A 9198-nucleotide genomic window follows, 5' to 3' on the forward strand; every position below is an offset into this window, starting at 1 on the left:
TGGTGGCTACAGTATGGGCATTACTGATGGCATTTGCCCAATACTTAGCCACGGACTGGATTTCTAGTTCTTTCTGTTGTTGCTGCTTGACTTGTTGCTCCTTGCGGGCTTGGAAAGCCCTTCTAAATGCTTCATACTTCTTGATTTCAGCCGCGGTTGTTGGTTGATAACGACTCCAAGAATCGCTAGAGTTACTACCGTCAATTCCTTGAGTTTGCACCAAGGTGTCCCTTGGGTTCACGGATCCTGGCACATTAGTGCTCACCGTGCCTAAACCACCTATAAGAGATGAAAGCGAGTAGGATTTCCTGAGTGTCCTTGGTCTCCTTGACCCTTGGTCAAGTTTAGCCTCAACTCAGTTCTGGCAAGGGCTGAAGAAGTGCCCTGCGTATGGGAATGTATTTGCAGTGTTTGGGTGATAGAAAGAAGGATGGAGCGCAACTCCTCTGGAGAAAAGAAATGCAGTCGGGAGGCCCTGGAGACCTTAGGGGGAGAACCAATATCATACATTCTTGGGTGTTCTTTGTTTCTTCTTGGACAATAGCTTTCTTCTTTGAGAAAGATTGGATAATGTAGTGGTAGAGGGGACTGCGGTACCCTCAGGGTTAAGGGCTGCGGATGGAAGAGGCGGCGTAGAAGGGTATGGGGCAATACCCTCCGTAGCCTCAATGTGGTCTGAGACATCAGCAGTCTCAGGACCAAGAGAAGAAAGGATATGAGTAGGAAACCTGTGGATCGGTCCAAATAGAGTTTGATCAGAAGAAGGGAGGTACCTTTTAAGATCTTTAGTGACGAAGAAGTTGATGTCACTACCCATATCTATGTCAACGTCTGCATGTAGGTCTGATATGCAGAGAGACCAAAATCTTGCAAATGTGAGCTCGGTTGGGTTTTCCTTAGGGTGCTCCTTGGGAATGTACTGAATGAAATCATCCCAAAGAATTTGCCCGTAGTTGACGTCGTGTCCGGTGAAAATGCTCCATACTAATTCCAAAAGCTTGAGTCCCATATTGTCAATGCCTCCGGTTCTGCCTGATAGGCAGCGGATGACAAAGTGACACACAAACTGCCAAACCGCAGGCAGCTGATTCTTTTTGAACTCACCAATTCCTCAAATTGGTTTTTGATACCCCATCTGGTAGAGTACGGATGTAATGTTAGCCATTGATGGTGAGAAGAATTTGATGGATGGATCAACCAGAAGGTTAATGGCTGTGAGGAACTTTTCTTTGGACAAGATGACCAAAGAACCGTTAATGAGATTGAGATGAACTTCTTGAGGGTTTTCCAGTGGGTGATAAGCAGAAAAAGCACTCTTGAAGAGAGTAGAAACTGGAACAACGTCTGTAAATGCATCAAACAGACCAAATAGAGGATGGTTCTTGAGAAACTTGATCATGAGCTTCATGGGAGCATTGTATGAAGGATGATCTTCAAATACTGCTCTGAATTTGCTTGATGCGATTGTAGGAGAGTCTGAGCCTGTTGGATTCACCGAGCCAGAAGCCTTGGTTTGCTTCTTTGATACTCCTGATTTCACCATTGTTGAAGTTTGAATGTGTTTGAAGAAGAAGTAGAACACAAAGTTCTTGAAGGTTTTGAGAGGGGATGATCGATAATCAGAAAGCGTAAAGTGAATTTAGGGAAGGAGATGAGTTTATAAAAGGGGGTGAAAGAAAAAATGTTTAACCCTAGGTAAATGGTAAGAATAGGGTAAGACGTCGATTGGGGTTTTGGGGGGAATCTATGAATTTTGGATTAGATCTCAGCCACACATAATTAAAACGGGTTGTGAGAGATTTCGGAAGATGTCCAAGAAGGGGTTTGCATTTAATGAAAAGTCAGACGCATGTCAATACGTCAGGTGATCGTGGGGGTGATGGGAGAGGAAGTGGTAACGGATGGGATGTGTTAGGGAGGGGAAAGGACAAATTAAGGATAAGTTTATTGGAAAAACGTTCTTTTTGTCATCATTCCTAAAATAGGTCTGATAAAAGGATTATTCAAAAAAAGAAGATGAAAGTTTCTAAGGGGAATGTTTTATTTTATTTAAAGAAGGATCATTAAATAGCACACAAAGATTCACAGGTTAATAAAACAGTTGAGAAACTATCACGACGATTACGGATGAAAACTTCATTACGGTTTGGAATTTCATCGCGGATGACCAAAGAAAAGACTGCAGTGAGAAACTGAGAGAAGCACTTGTACAAAAGTTAGTAATCACAAGTAAGAAGGACCCATGAATGATAGATATAATATATGGTTGCGGTACATCGACTGTAGAACATGTGATGTTCCAAAACCATTTATTATAAATAACTTTCAGTAAGGACCGCAATGGGGACCCGGAAGGTCTGCGGTACTAGTTAATTCAAGAAGAATTTAGGATCCAGATTCATCATTCCCAACATTTGTAGGAACACATTGAGTTTTGAAAACATTAGCAATCTCTTCATGAGTAGGAACAAAGATGAGTTCAATATTACCTTTCAGAATATGGTCTTTAATGAAATGATACTGTAGCTCAATATGTTTCGTCTTGGAGTGCTGAATAGAATTATGAGAGATCGTTATGGCACTTTCAGAGTCACAGTAAATTGGTATCCGCAGCATCCTGTATCCGTAGTCTAACAATTGTGTCTTCATCCAAAGGACTTAGGAACAGCAGTTGACTGCGGCCACGTATTCTGCTTCTGCGGTAGATAAAGAAACACAGCTTTGTTTTCTTGAGGAGCAGCTGGCAAGTCTTCCTCCTAAAAATGGACATCCACCAGATGTACTTTTTCGATCAAGTTTGCATCCGGCATGATCCGCAACAGTAAATGCTTGAAGACTGAAGTCATTTCCTGCGGGGTACCATAGACCAAGAGATTTGCTTCCTTTTAGGTACTAAAGAATTTGTTTGGCTGCAGTCATGTGTGACACTTTTGGGTCAGCCTGGTACCTTGCACACACACCGGTTGCGAAGACAATGTCAGGTCGGCTTGCGGTGAGGTACATTAACGAGCCAATGATACCTCTATAAGTCTTGTGATCTACAGATTCACCAGAGGGATCAGCAGAGATCTTATATCCGAAGGCCATAGGGACCTTAGCCGAAGAGCAGTTGTCCATAGAGTATTTCTTCAGAAGTTCAGTGGTGTATTTTTCTTGATGAATGAATATCCCTTGTTGAGTTTGTTTGACTTGAAGACCTAGAAAGAAGTTAATATCTCTATTCATGCTCATTTGAAATTTGTTTTTCATGAGCTTATCAAATTCATCCACCATTCCTTGATCAGATGATCCAAAGATGATATCATCCACATATATTTGTACAAGCATAAGGTGAGTCCCGTTTGCTTTTCTAAATAGTGTGGGATCAATCACTCCTCTTTTGTAGCCTGAAGAGACTAAGAATTCAGAAAGAGTTTCATACCAAGCTCTAGGGGCTTGCTTCAGACCGTAGACTGCTTTCTGAAGCTTGTAGCAGTGATCAGGGAACTCGATACTTTCAAATCTAGGAGGTTGTTGAAGATAAACCTCTTCTTTTAATTCCCCATTGAGAAAATCACTCTTAACGTCCATTTGGTGTACTTTGATGTTTTTGGGAAAAGCATATGCTAAGAAGATTCTGATTGCTACCGTTCTAGCTACTGGAGCGTATGTCTCATCGTAGTCAACACCTTTCAGTTGACTATAGCCTTTAGCAACTAGCCTTGCCTTATTTCTGATAACCGCACCAAATTCCTCTAGCTTGTTCTTGAAAACCCATCTTGTACCAACAATAGTATGGCCTTGTGGAATGGGAACAAGTTCCCACACTTTGTTTCTTTCAAATTCTTCCAGTTCTTCTTGCATTGCAGAAATCCAATCTGGTTCCAATAAATCTTCTTTGATAGATCGAGGCTTGACTGCGGACATAAATGATGCATAGTGACAATGATCAGATAAATCTTTGGCAGATCGAGTTTGGATACCTACGGATGGGTTGCCAATAATTTGGCCTAGTGGGTGATCTTTCGTCCATACATGTAGGTGAGGCATCAGATGATCAGCAGCTGCGGTTGAAGGAATGTTTTCAATATCAGAGGTTGCTTCAGATTGGGGAGGAAGTTCCCCCTGAATTTGTGAGCAACCTGCTGAGTCATCTTGACTTGTTGGATCAAGAGAGACATTTTCTTTGATAGGTTCCCCTGGATTGTTGAAGGGAGTCTATCTAGAACCTGAGAAGGTTCCCCCTGGACTGCGGATGGGAGAGTGACAATTCTTGGATCGGTTCTAGTGTCAATATTTTCTATAAGTTCATCATCCAAATCCGAAGATACATTTGATGGTAATGTTTCTCTGCGAGCAGGAATTTAAACAATATCAAGTACTAGAACCTCGATGGTTGCGGCCTGATCTGGAGTCGAGCTTTCCTCCTCAACCGGAGAGGTGGAAGTATTGATAGATACTATGTCGGATGGAGATGGTCCAGAAATATCAGCGTGTTGTTGTTGAGCATTGGGAGACACAAGAACTTCAGATAGTTTCGCCATTTCAACAGGATCGAAGAGATCATCATAATTGACTTCAACTAGATTTAAAGGACCAGAAGAGGCAGGAATGTCACATTCCATGATTGCGGTGGTTTCAGTGGATGGAGGGACATCGCGGATGTGAGAATCATCGAATTTCACATCGAAGCTTTCAATGATCAGCCTTGTACGCCTGATAAGCACTCGATAAGCAACCTTGTTAGTGGAATAACCATGGAAGATGCCTTCATCATACTTAGGTGCAAACTTGTTAAGCTGGTCTCTGTTGTTGATCACGAAGCATCTACACCCAAAAATATGGAAGAAACAAACATTTGGCTTGTGGTTGTTAAGGCCCTCGTATGGTGTCTTGTTAAGACGTTTGCACACAATGCTTCGGTTTTGGACAAATCATGCGGTTGCTACAGCTTCAGCCCAGAAGTAAAGAGGAAGGTGGGCGAAGTTAAGCATGGATCTGGCTGCTTCTACTAGTGTGCGGTTTCTTCTTTCTACGACACCATTTTGTCGCGGTGTGTAGGGTGCTGAGAAGTTGTGAGAAATACCCTTGGACACCAAGAAACTTTTGAGGAGATGATTAGTGAACTCGGTTCCATTATCACTGCAGATACGTCTTACTGGAAGCTTGATCTGAAGTTCTATTTCTTTGATGAAGTTTATGAGAATTTGCGGTGTTTCGGATTTGAGTCTAAGGAAGAAGACTCATGTGAAGCAAGTGAAGTCATCAACAATAACCAATATATATTTCTTGTGGTGGAGACTGACTACAGTTGAATGACCGCAGAGATCAATGTGCAATAATTCCAGTGGTTCAGAAATAGACGATTCCATTATCAGAGGGTGACTTGCTTTGACTTGTTTACCACATTCACAAGTTGGACAAAGAGTATCGTTGCTGAATTTGAGAATAGGGAGACTGCGGACTAGTTCTCCAGTGACCAGATTATTGATGTATCTGAAATTGAGATGAGCTAGCTTGCGATGCCATAGCCAGCTGACTTTAGATACAGCTTTAGAGAGAAAGCACAGTTGCGGTTTACCAATGATGAGAGAAACATCCAGAGGGTACATTGTGCCTTCGGATCGTGACTTGATTAAGCAAGTGCTTCTGTCACTTGTCATTATGTAACAAAATTGATCATCAAACTCCACTCGATGGCCTGCTTTACATAGTTGTCCAACATTGATGAGATTGTGTTAAGCAACCTTCTAAATTGAAAAGTTCCCCGTGGTGAGAACACCGTAGCCTCGTACGATGTCATTTGCATTGTTTCCAAATGTGACATTTCCACCATTGCATATAGGCCTGAAATCCCAAAGGTACTCTAACCTTCCAGTCATGTGTAAGGAGCAGGCACTGTCGATCAACCATTCTTCTTCTTGATCCTCCTTGAACAAAGCCTACAAAAACTAAGTGGTTAATTTGGGCACCCAAATGAGTTTGGAGCCCGGAGTCACATACGATGTGTTAATTGATGCATGATGCGAGGTGGTAGGGACAGGTTTTAAGTCAACTTTCAAGCCTACTCCTAGGTGTTTGAAGTTCTTTGGAGTTTTGTGAGAGTGTGAATAATTATGAGTGTTTTTGGAGAGATTAGAAGAGACACTGAAATCCTGGGTGTTTGAAGTTCTTTGGAGTTTCTTACATTGACATTGACAAGAGAACTTTTTGTCATTTTCCCTGACATTTGACATGGTCTGAGGTTTTGAAGAAAAAGTATGTTTTTGTCCATTCCGAGGATTATGAGATTTGACCCTTTTGTTTGTGTGTTTTGAAAAGGTGTTTTGTGCAGGTCTGGCAGGTGTGAAGGCACGTGCAGAGCTTTTGTGATGTGATTTCTTAAACATTTGAGATGACCTTTTGAGTGCCGGAGTTGGCAAAATTCCTTTCCATTTTTGAGATTTTGAGACTGACAATGAAAAGGTTGGAGTAGGTAGGATACCATTCCATTTTGGATCATTGATAGAATAGATTTGAAATCCATTTGATCGAAAAGACTTATCTTTATGTTTGGATATTTTTTGGTATTGTCAGAAACAATGAACTCCTTTCTTTTTGTTTTCTTGGAAACAGTTTTCTTGAAATGATAATTTGAGAAAACAAATTTTTCAGGACTTTTTGACTTGGGACATTTCACAGATTTCTTATGTTTTGAGCGAATTTCCCGTTGCTTGCCACGAGAACGAAATTCCTCTTTAAAGGCTCTTTTTGCTTCGGTCTTAGGAGAACCGCAATCAGTGAGATTTAATTGCGGTTTCTTAGAATCTTTTGAGGATTTTGAAAAATAGTGACTCGGTTCATCTGAACTTGAGAAATCAGGACTTTGAGAACATTGACCAAATTCAAAATTTTCAATTGGTAATTCATGATTAATTGGTTCAATGGTCACAGAACTTTTGACATCAATCTGCGGTGAAGTGCTTTGGACTACCGCAGAGTAAGTTTTGGTGGACACTTCTATGGGACATTTGATATCGGACAACGGGACAGAATGCAGTATATGACTGCGGTCAAACTATAAGGATGAGAAGTCTAAAGAGACTTCAGGACTTTCAATAACAATTTCCTCATCGGCTACGGATGAAGTCTGAGAATCCGTTTAGTCAACATGAGTAGAAAATTCAGGGAGAATTTCTTCTATAACACAATTATTACTCAGATCATGAAGTTTTCCAAAGTGGGCTTGGATATCCTCAGGAAATGTTTTGTCATTGACCGAAAACAAGAAATGTGGTCTGGTGGGACATAGGGACGTTCCGGTGTGAACCGTGGTGAGGAGTCCGTTGCGGTTGGGTAACCATTGGACCAACCCCAGTTAAAGGTGTTATCAACATTCCCATTATTAACAAGATTCTCAATGGCCTCAGTTTCATTAAACAGCTTTTCGATTAAAAGATTTAAACGTACAATTTCATTTTGTGCTAGATCTCTCTGATTTAAGGCTATTTCTAATTGGGTTTCACTAAGCATTCTAGCATCTTTTTCTAACATTAAATCCTTCTCTAACATTTCCATTTTGAGTCTCTTATTGTCCAAATGTCCTCTAACATGGAACATCTCCTGTGAAGCGATGTTCTTCTCATCTAGGGCTTTATTGTAGTCTATAAGGACGGTAGCACAAGTGTCATTGAGTGTGTCTATGAAATGTTTAAAATCATGCATGTTGTAATTTAAAGTTTGAATCATGAGTTTTACCTGTTCCACAATGCTGAGAGTTCCATCTTTATCCATATAGCAATGGTTCTTCTTTAGATTGGTTGAGCCGTCTTCATCAGCAGTTGCTACCATACAGATCTTGTCTTTCCCTTTGCTGAGATCATCTTCATCTTCGTCTCCTGATGACCACACTTGATGATTCATTTTTACTTGAGCAACGTAGGCCTTTCCCTTTTCTTTATCTTCTAGTTCGTGAGCCATTCTGAGATAGAATGCTCTATTTTTCAGTACGTTTGCCTTGCAATCCTTGGCAAAATGGTTTTCTTTGTTACACTTGTGACATATGATGGCGTCACTCTTGTCTTCTATAGAGGTACCGGAGTCAGTTGATTGGGACTGCAGTGGTACTTCTTTGGACTGAGTTTGCTGAGGTTGCGGTGGAGGAAGAGGGTTCTTGGTGGAACGGAAGTGATTGTTTTGAAAGTTACGGTTGAAAGGTGGTCGATTGAATTGTTGGTTTTTGCGAAATGAAGGTGGTAAGCGATTGAATTTTTGACTGATAAGAGCAATGGCATTCTGAAACTCTTCTTCATTGTCATATTTCGAGTCAGCTTCATATGACTGCGGTGGAGAGTCATACAAGGTGGAATAGGTTTGAGTGTGAGGTGATTGGGCTACTAATGTGAGTGGTCCTCCGAAGTTTGAACAGTCCTTGAGTACAGTGGACTCTTGAGCTTGCAATTCTCCATAAATCTTATAGAGAGATAAAGAGTGAATCTTCCTATCACCTTGTACAATCATTTTGGCTATTGTCCAGTGTCTTCCTAAGCCATTAAGAAACTACAGATTTGTTTCATGATTGCTGTGGATGGTACCCGCATTGGACAGTTTTGTGACAATCAAGTTTAACCTTTTAAATGAGTCTTCCAAACTTTCACCAGAGTGGGCTTTGAAGTTATTGAATTCGTTGAGTGCTGTAGTGAGCTTTTTGTCTTGAGCCTGCTTTGAACCTTCATACAATTTTTTGAGAACATCCCAAATCTCCTTTGCTGATTTGCAATTTATGATGATGTCGAAGTTGTCAGGAGCAACTCCACAAGAGATTTCATAAAAGGCAATAGCATCATTCTCCATCTTGTCTAGATCATCTTTTGTGGGACGGTTCAAAGCTGGTTGACCTCCTCCTAGCCTTGTTGTGGCTCCATCAGTTTGGACTAGGGTAAGGACTGGAACGTGGGGTCCATCTTCTATGGATCTCCAGACATCTCTGCCAAGTCGTCTGAGATATCTTTCCATCCTTTAAGACCAGTGATGATACTCATTTGCAACCAGTATTGGGGCTCGATTGGAACCACCAACACTGTTAGAAACATTCGGTGATAACGATTGTGCCATTTTGAAATTTTTGTTTGTTTAGAAATGAGCTTCAGTGGTATAGAGGGCTCTTTGAAAAATCAGAGTTCCGATTTTCAAAAGGCAGCCACTATGGCTCTGATACCAATTGTTGAGAGAAAAACTTTG

The sequence above is a fragment of the Lactuca serriola genome, chromosome 3, assembly GCF_051521515.1.
Source record: "Lactuca serriola cultivar US96UC23 chromosome 3, Lser_US96UC23_V15, whole genome shotgun sequence".
Taxonomy (NCBI): Eukaryota; Viridiplantae; Streptophyta; class Magnoliopsida; order Asterales; family Asteraceae; genus Lactuca; species Lactuca serriola.